This window comes from Bombus affinis, chromosome 9 (genome assembly GCF_024516045.1).
Source record: "Bombus affinis isolate iyBomAffi1 chromosome 9, iyBomAffi1.2, whole genome shotgun sequence".
NCBI lineage: Eukaryota > Metazoa > Arthropoda > Insecta > Hymenoptera > Apidae > Bombus > Bombus affinis.
Window position 1 is genome coordinate 13582444 of NC_066352.1, and position 10110 is coordinate 13592553.

General features: G+C 36.5%; 1 long non-coding RNA gene across 1 annotated transcript; it reads left to right on the forward strand.

Moving 5' to 3' along the window:
* Positions 1–3425: 3425 nt before the first annotated feature.
* Positions 3426–8780, forward strand: LOC126920729 (uncharacterized). The gene is made up of 3 exons (XR_007712062.1): positions 3426–3859; positions 7125–7263; positions 8696–8780. It is a non-coding gene; the product is annotated as an uncharacterized LOC126920729 (long non-coding RNA).
* The last annotated feature ends 1330 nt before the right edge of the window (positions 8781–10110 follow it).

The window sequence follows — 10110 nt, forward strand, 5'->3', positions numbered from 1 at the left end:
TGTGCGGTCAAGGAAATATCTTGTGTGAGCCGGGAGGTTCGTAGAGAAGCAAATTGATTTTCGTGTACCTTATCCAACCTTTGCGAAGACACGAAACGGTCCTGGTTCGCGAAAAATAGAGGCGAAAAAATGAAGAAAGAAGGGCGGCGGATGCTAGTTACTCGAGCTCATCGTTATTCTAAAAAAGCATCCGCGAGCTCTAAGATAAATCGCATAATTTATGAAAGCAGCTTCCGTATAATCCTCTGCAGTGTCTGCAGCCGTGATTTGCTTCTGTTTCCATCGGAAACCCATTCCACTGGCAGAGTTTTCCACATGGAAATAATTGTGTCGCTCACAAATCAAGCCCTGCCCTCCTTTCGCCATAAAGGAACGACGATTGAGACAAAGGGATTGGCTTGTTTCTTCCACGTGTTAGCAGATATTCGCTATGCAAAACGAGGAACACAGGTAATTTTGTGGTAATTTTCTTCGGTGTTGGTTCCTTTGATACTAATTTTCGAATGGAATATCCTTGAAGTATCTGCTGCAGTATTTAAAGAACGCGAAAGAACAATTAATTTGAGAAATTTGTAAATAAGAATGGAATTAACGATGGAACTAACAGAGTAGTCAGAACAATCGAATGATTTCGAAGAGATTTTTTTGTAGAGTATACGGATAATAGTTTGTTTTCCTCTTTTCCATCTTATATTTTATCATGTGCTTTTCATTTTGATTTGATACAAATTTTTTATTTCGGTCGTTAATAGAATTCTACTGTTAACAAAGAATTGTTTTTAACGCTGATTAGGATAAAGGGATTGGCTTGGTTCTCCGATATTCTGACATTCGTTTGTTATGCGAAGAGGAAATTTGGTTTTCCATCGATACTAGTTCCTCCAATGCTAATTTCCATACTGGATATCTTTGAAAAATCAACGCGTTTCATGGACTTAGGGAAAAAATGGTATAAATAATAAGTATGTTCGATTTGAAAAATTCGTGAGTTTCGAGTCTCGATATTTCGGATGTTAGAGTGGTCAAAATTACGAGTTTATAATTTTTCATAGGAAATTTGTAAATTCACAACGATTAATTTCTGCAGATCTGCCTGTCTGTGTCGATTTTTTAGTTTCCATCGTTATAATTGTAAAATGGTTTGATATTGTTAACATCTGCACAATAGTAGAATATTTCTGGAGGGGTATACAGATAGAATAACATTTTTTTTATGCTTTCAAGGCATGGAATTTTTTGTAGCATGTTGTAAAAAAATATAAAAAATAGGAAAAAGTAATTTTTAGAAAAAGGGAGGCAATTTAATCAAGAGTTGGCGAGTTCCTCTATTCTATTCGACATACAGCAACGTAATACCTGTTTTTGTTGGGTATTGATTTTTATGCGATTTAAAAAGAAAGGAACAGCAGAAGAGAGAAAGCAAAATGGCAATAACAAGAGAAAAAAGAATGTTTTGGGTAAAGGTTTGAGTTACGAGTACCATATTTTTCCGGCGGGCCGGAATCACGCAAGTTTTTCAGCCTTTCCAGTCGATTTTCCATTGAATTCGAGAGCTTCCTCGCATACAGATATCGATATTTTTCTTTTCTCTCTATTTATTTTTTTGTTTGCTTTTTCCGCATTGTACGAACGATTGAAGGAGGACAATATCTAACGTTTTGCTTCTGAGCGCCATTAAAATCTTCTATATAGTAAAAGCATTTAAATAATGAGAATTCAAACGATAGAAGTTCTTATTATACTTTTAATAAAAATAGGTCGCGATATCTTCTTTTGTCCTTGTGTTAACCCATTAGGGCTTGAGCAATAAAATAATACAGAGAAATTGATTAAACGTGATATTGTCGAACGAACAACGAGCGACGAAGCTCTAAATGTTTGACGATTAAAAGAATTTATTAAATAAGGAAATTAAAAAATTGGGCAGTTGGAAGAATAGTTAAAATTAATCGATCGATTAGAATATCATCAATTAAAAATTATTTCTACAAAATTATAATTATTATCGTTCAGTTCATTTACCGTTACGTTACGAAAATTAAATAAACGAGATACGCTAGTTTTTAATTACAAAATATTCGATCGCGACGAGTTAAATCATCGTGTTGTTTTCAGAAAATTACAAAGAAGTCTATCATCTCTTTTCGTTATTCCGTATGAAATTGTTCACATAGGATCGTTCAATCACGACTTCATTCCTAATACATTCGATTGGTATTTCGTTTGACGCTCGCGTGACACTTTTTGCATCGTCGACGAGAAACCACCTCTCGAATCGTCGACGAACAATCGAACGTTAGTTTGCGGTTACGAGTTAATCGAGTAATAACGAGTAATAACAATAGCCGATTGACTTTCCGTGTTATCGATTGTTCGCTCGCCGAACGAAAACAATATCGTGCAATTTAAAACAGAGAAACGTGAAAAAGGTTGGTAGGAAAAGAATAAAGTAAATTAAAATTCAAGAATCTTTGCAGAAAGAATTTAATAGCAAGTTCTACGATACTCTACATTTTTGAAATATGAAATTTCCAGATTTTTCGAAAGTATTTGAATCCGCAGAAACACTCGCAGTTCAATTTCAACTAAGATTTAATTCGATCAAATTTCAGTGTTACGCGACTTAAAGGAGAATTAACACTAATTCCACTACTCATTGCGCGTTAATTAATCACTGGAACTGCTAGTACACGGCACGAACAACGCGTTCGAGAAATCGTTCGCCGGCCAAACGTCCTACGATGAAATATTAGGCGTGAACGTTTTCAACGATCCTTTCCCACTGAACTATACGAGAAATCGATTAACACCGGGCAAGACTGAATAATAACGTTTCTGTCGAACGGATCGCCTCCGTTGAAAAACGCCATAAGTTAGCTTCGCGACACTGTTCGCGCGTCAAACGTGTCGTCATTAAGGGAATGGCGTATATCCGTTGGGGAGATTTAGACGACGAGGTCAATCAGGATCAATCGTGTTGCAATTGGATCGTCCATCGTAGAAACGGATAAACAATATCGGGAACGAACCGATATATTGGCCGAGAATCGTTGATTTCACGACAGATACTTTTGACCCTTTGTGTGTTTCTTCTACAAACCGCCTGGTATATCACGAAACTATCGTTCGTGTGTTTATTGGGAAATAGGTTTTCATGGGTTACCGATACCAAACCAATGTATTTTTAGATTATTACAGTAATAAGCGTCGTTTCGGAACAAATGGCATCGATAGAGCTGTAATTTGTTTTGAAATAAATAGTTTTATTCAAAGAACAAATCTTAATTGGAACTTCTTTTTGCGACTGTTAGGTTGTATTCTTGCCAAATAAAGAGAGTGAACAAAAATAAATCGATAGATATTTACCTTAATTTTTATTTCTTTTTTTTTAATTTGGAACTTGATAAAATTGACTATAGCGTTGTATTATAGAATATTAAGTATTATAAAATTATTGTGATATAAAATATAAACCTTAAATAATGTAACGCAAAATTGCGAAATCTATCCTTTCCCCAAACCGTTCAGAGAATTCACAAGCTCGAAAGACAAGAATTTATTCGAACGACCAAAGAATCCTTTTCGCCCAACGATCATCGTTACGTCGTTTACAGTCATCGTTGTATCGATCTTTGCCCCGGCACAGTCATTCTTCAACGTCATTCGAATTAAGATAGCCTCGTCGGGGAACACGATCTGCTCCATTTAGACGAACAGTTGTTCTTGGCGAAACGAAATTGCGAAACAATAAAAAATCTACCGCGTCAGGCGAGAACTATGAATTGATCGACGGCCAGTGAAGGGTGGAACGAGCTTTCTACAACCGGCCGCAAGTTACAAAGCTGTCTAAATCAAAATGGTAAAAATATTTCCTCAACGATGTTGCCGCGAACGATGAAATTTGGATACGAATTGCTTCGGTGCATGATCGCAGCTTTTGATCGATTTCTTCTTCGTTAATCAGTCTTTTTCCAAGCATGTGCACAACGTGATATTACGTGTAAAATTAGATGATAAAAGTGGAACGAAGTTTCTTCGCGGAAAACCTTTCTTCTTAAGAGAATTTGAATTAACAAGTTATCTTTATCGCGAGATATCCAAAAGAACAAGTAATTCAAGGATCGAGTTAACTCGTCCTCTTTGACTAACAGATGATTCGTCAAACGATTTCGAAATCGAAAAGTCGACGAATTTTCGTTTACGATTTCCTCCATATAGAGCAAAATACGAGTATTCGTATTTTGTCGGTGAGTGAAATAAACAACAATTATACGATAAAATATCATATAGCCATCATAGCAATCATTAAATTGGACAAATAGTGAATTTAAATAAATAAATAAAAAAAGAAAAAGAAAGAAAAAAATAGCAATCATTTCCTCGTTCTCGATATTTTTTCTCGCTAAACCTAAAATATTAGATTATCCCAAAAGTGTATTTCTTTTACAGACACGTCCTTTACAACGATATATCTTTATACAAACATGAAACCTAATCTGTCGAACGTTGTGATCCTTATTTTGATAGGACAAAATGGATCATACGTAATTCGATAAAATAATATAAAACAGGAAATATTATGCATCTAATATTTCCTTATAAAACGAAATAAACGTTTTCAGACGATCTTATAATACGCACCGAGTTTGGTTATTCCGTGCAAAGTTCAGAATCCTAGAACGTAGAAACTTGATCGGCTCGAATAGCTGTATTTTAGCTCAGAGAGGCGAAAAACCTGAAACAGAGCGAAATCCATGATGAAATAACATCTGCGTGTACGTATCGGGTTCATTAATTTCATTCTTGCTGGTTGCGCGTTTCCCGCTTGTAATTATCGAAAGATAAAACGAAAAACAAATAGAGAGTGACATAACTGGGGGCGACGCGATTGAAATTTCAGCTTTAACATCATACGATATTATTAAACCGAGCAATATCTGTCTGCATCGCTTGCGTGCACGCAATTTGCCTTACAAATATTATCTCTGTAAACGATTAACGAATTATCGAGTTTTCTATCGTACCGCGCTTGCGATTTTTCTGCTTAAACCTTCGGATAATTGCAAGCATTATTTCCTTTTTTTCGTCCTAAACGACGAACATTTTATATTTATAACGCCAAATATGTACAATTTCACGAATCGTTGTATATTCCCAGAAGATATTTATGAACAGATTATGAGAAAATTTCGATCTGTTATTGCATGTACAGCTGCGATGCGTGTAATAGTTTGAGATTGCCGAGGATATTGCATTTGCTTATTAGAATTTCTATTTACATCTACATTTGCTAATAAATTTGGTCGTAATATAATAATGTAAATATGTTTATGGAACGTATTTGCTGTCTTGTATCGAAACTTCGATATTACATTATAATTGATAAACAGAATGTGTAATATGATCGCAATATTGAATCGTCAAATGATTCGTTTGAATGATTGTGCGGATTAATAATATGACATTTGTTTGAAGTAGAACTTTGTTGGAAAGATGGATTTTAAAAAGGTATAATACGAAACTGTAAATATCTTCACGAACAGGTAGTTAAAAATGTACTTGCAGTCGCTTAGCAACGTGTCTGCCATCGTATTAGGTATAATTGTAATAATTAGTCATTAATTATAATATTATTCGTGAATTATATCCGGAACTTTCCTGCAATCCTTCGCAATTATACTACTCTTGCATCCTATCTCTCTTCTCTCTCTTTCTCTCTCATTTAATTAGCTTCATACCTTCAATCACTTAATTTACCTTCATACCTTTAATCATTTAATTTACCTTCATACAATCCCTCTACATTTGCCACATCTGTAATACCGTGTATCTTATAGGAAATGATTTCTCGACTCGAAGAAATGTAACGAATGCTTCATAATGTAGCGGCACTCGACAGCAAACTTCCCAACGGTTTCTGTCTCGTGCCTCGCTACACAAAGACTCTACCTTGCGAACAGATGATTGCCAGATGTCGATACACTCTCTCCGAATATTTACAGCGAGCCTAAGGACCCGCTATAAATCTTAGGATCCATGCAGCTAAGATTCTCTAAAGGAACAGATAGTCTTTGTCTCAATAGTCCCTACACATACCACCCACTACGGAAATCTGCTTTTCCTCACGTACGACGCTCCTCGCTAGCAACTTTCTCTCAAGGGCAGTTGCCATCTCTTTCCAACCACCAACTCACGATTTAGCCAATTAACAGCGACGTCCATTTCCCTCACTCTCTGAACTAACGCTTTTCTTAACGAATCCGATGATTCCGCATCCTTGGACACACCCAAGCACAGTTTTCCTAAGGAGCATCATCGCGACACAAATTCGTTCTGATCTATCGCGAGTCGCGAGGCAAGTTGGAAAACGCCGATCTGAATTGTCCGCCCGCAGTCGTACGTAATAGCGAATCGGAATTCCTCGACATCTGGGCAATCGTCTCGACTCGAACCACCGCGTAAAGTACCGCGCCGAGTTTGGACTTGTAATCTCGAACCGATAATTGTACCGTGCTTTCACCGCGCTAGTGTATACCCGGACACAAGTAAATAAATAGATATTGTTAAATAATACCGAGTGATTCTTCTATACCTATCACGCCCATCACCTCAATAACAATAAACGCAGAACGCTATTTTATGTAGCAACGCAACCTACACCGTTCACATTCTCAGCTCTACGTATGATAACGGGACTGCAAAATGTTTATGCACTTACGACGAATTTAAGGATACAGGAACATACTCGAACGCAACGTAACAAACGAACAAATGAAAAATATGGTATACAAAGTTACATAAAATATCTAAAGTGAAATAAATAAATAACAGATTTTAATTGAATTAAATTTCCTGTATCGAAGTTACATAGATATTCGCGGTCTGATAATAATAGCAAATATTGCTTGTTCCACGTAGCTAAACGATCTACGGTAAATAACATTAATCGCTTTAACGATGGTGCATTTGTTCATAAACAAAGATCAGATTTAAAAAATGCTTAGACACGTACCCGGCCAATAACGTTCAGTTTGCGAAAGACGTCTTAAGACGCGGCCGGTTGTTAAAGCTAATGTTAATAAACATTTATCCAGTTTCCGCTAAATCCTTGCTTCTTTCATTAGGCAATGTACTCAGTGAGTGGAAAGCAACAAGTATGCCAGCTGTTCTTCGTCCAAGTCATCCTAATCGTCCTAATGGGCGCGTTGATAACGTACGGGCCCGAGGCGGACGCTAATTCGCTAAAAAAACACGGACAGTCAGGTCTGTATGAGTTCCATAAGAGAGTGCATACGAGCGACGAGTTATACTCGACGATATAATTTATCACAACGGCCAGCACGCCGTTATTATCGTTGAACATGTATCTCGTGACGTCGCGTCGAAAAATATACGCGGTCATTGTACATTAATTTTGGAAAATTTTCATCCGTGATTCTCTTTACGATCCAATGATTACGACGCGAATAAATCTTGTGCAACGACGAAAATACGTAAATAAATGCGAATAACCTGGTTTTTCTAACACATGACGTTCGTAAATGTTAATGGAATTGATGGTACAGATGGAATTTGAATAATTTTGTTTGGTCCTTTACGAAACTTTTTTTCCGTAATGATCGAAACGTAGTGATTAAACGTAAAGAAATCAATAAAAGTTGGCGAGGTTAAATAACGTAGAAAATTTTGTAAAACGTAACAAGAGGTAACGCGGAACGTTACTTTTAATGATTTTATGGAATAGCGTATTTTGTTGGTGGCAAATTGATCGTAAAACTGCAGAACCATCGTATCGCAAAGGGTTACAATTACCACTTTTTATCATTTACATAGGCAAAAATTTGATACTTCCAGTCCAATGACTTTCCTTTGTAAGCGTCAAGTATAGAAGCTAATTAAATATAAACAGTGGTACACGTTTCCTTTATCAGACTAATTTTGTCTCGGTGAAGGAAGAAAGAAAGCATCCCAAGACGAAGAAACTGTCGCTTCTTCCTTCCTCCCTTACCATCAATCTACCATTATCTCCAGGCAAATTACAAGATACACCGGGTGAAATCAAACGAAGAAAGGAAAAGACAAACGAACAAGATCCAGGAAGCAAACAATTACTCACCCTCGTCTCTGTTTCTCTTTACTTTTCTTTTTTTTTATTCCTTTACTCTGCCGCGAATAAAGTTGCACCGTGTCGCGTCGCGATAAATTGAGAAGGAAACGATCTTTGCGTCGTATTTTCCTTGAATATTGTTTCGTACATCTCGTATACAATTCTAAATTACCGGACCTATTTTCTTTTTCGGTCACAATCGCAAAAAATAAATAGATCGAACTTCCATAAATATCCACAGTCGAACGACGAGTCGAAATATAAATGGAACTTGTACTTCGAATATCGTACAGTTCGCGTTCCAAAGTGTCACGAGAAATATACCGTTCTAAAGATCGTTAAAGTAACTTCTCTTGGAAGCATCGTTATCCTCTGGCAACGTTAACGTAGACTACCTTGAGCTACGTATCTCGAGCAATATTCGAAGAGCATCGAAGAAGAAAAAACGAAGAATGTTTCCGTCGTTTCCCGACCAAGGGAAAGTAACGAGAAAAGAAAAATGTCCTCCGGCATGGATCCGGTGGATATTCATAAAATTTCCACGCCGTCGTGGCGTGCATATAACTGAAGGAGTAATTAAACTTTCAGGCGACCACGGCTGGAAGCATGTCAAGAAACCGGATACGGATCCATTACGGATTTATCCGAGCGAGTATCCGAACGAATTTACTTAATTCCATATTTATATTCGCCCCGTGAGAAACGAATCCCGGAGAGCTCTGTCTTTGCCTTAATGAGAACGAACCTCAACCTCGACTTTGAAGTCTAGCTTGTAATAAGTTCGGGGTTTATGGCTCCTCCACCTGTATACGCTATACTTTATGCAGAGTGTTAAAATTATGTTACCGGCCCCGTAGCATACGATCTTCTTTCATAAAAATGCTGATCTCGGTTTTATATGCAGTTTTCGTGTTCTTTGATTTATAACGCAGAAGTTTCTGATTAGTTTCTGTATAATTATTAAGAAATTATGAGAACTGAAATGCAAGGACTATCCTGTTAAATCTGCTTTTCTATTAAGAAAAAAGAAACTACGTGATGTTTGAAATGGCTCTCGAGTTCTTTCTCATTTTCGTTATTTACAAAATAATTATGTACGATCGCAAATATCCGCATACAATGTTTTAAATAAAAAAGGCACCAACGAGTATATGAATTTAATCGTAAACGAGAGTTTATAACGTCGTTTAAAAAGAGAAGGGGCAACCTTGAGCTTAAAAGAAATAAGGTTCTGTTGTTGGGATCTACTCCGTCTATACGTGAAATCTGGATTATCTAAACTGCATGAAAATAATTGATAACATATTCCCGTATAATAATTCTTCGCTTGAAACAATATTAACTCGCGTGATCGTTTCCTGCAAATCTAAAAATCTAACGCGTCGCAGAATTTCGACGTCGATAGACCAAAATGGTCGTCCACTTAATAATAAATCCATTCCGGTCATACTCTTTCGCGAGCTCTATTAATTTAATTCACTCTTTCACTCTGACTGAACGTTTATTCGATGTCAGCTCGAATAATCCGTATGAATTCGTTCATTTACTTTGTCGCTTGGAGAATTTGAATAATGCCACGTTGATTTCATAGCTGATGTCCCCGTGAATAATTTTATCGAAGATATAAAACGCGATGAATTTTCGAGCGAGATGAGAACCAACCGATGAAGAGAGACTTGGAAATCGAAATTTCAATTTTATTGAAATAATTTAATTAACGTCGAGGTCGTGGAAATATTGTCCATCTAAATATAAAGCTCCACGTATTTGCTTACTTCGTGATGATAATAAAAACGATGGCGTATAAAACAATTTATCGCGTGAATTTGTTTCTGATAGTTATGCGTAAAATAAGTAGTTTATTAATTGCAATTTGTCTTGAAATTTCCAATGTGTCTTCGTTTAGAAGGAACGCTGAGATTCGAAATAAAGAGAAAGCAGTTGCGATTAAAAAGATAATAAAAACAATTAACTTGCGCTAAACAGCAAAAGATATCACACAA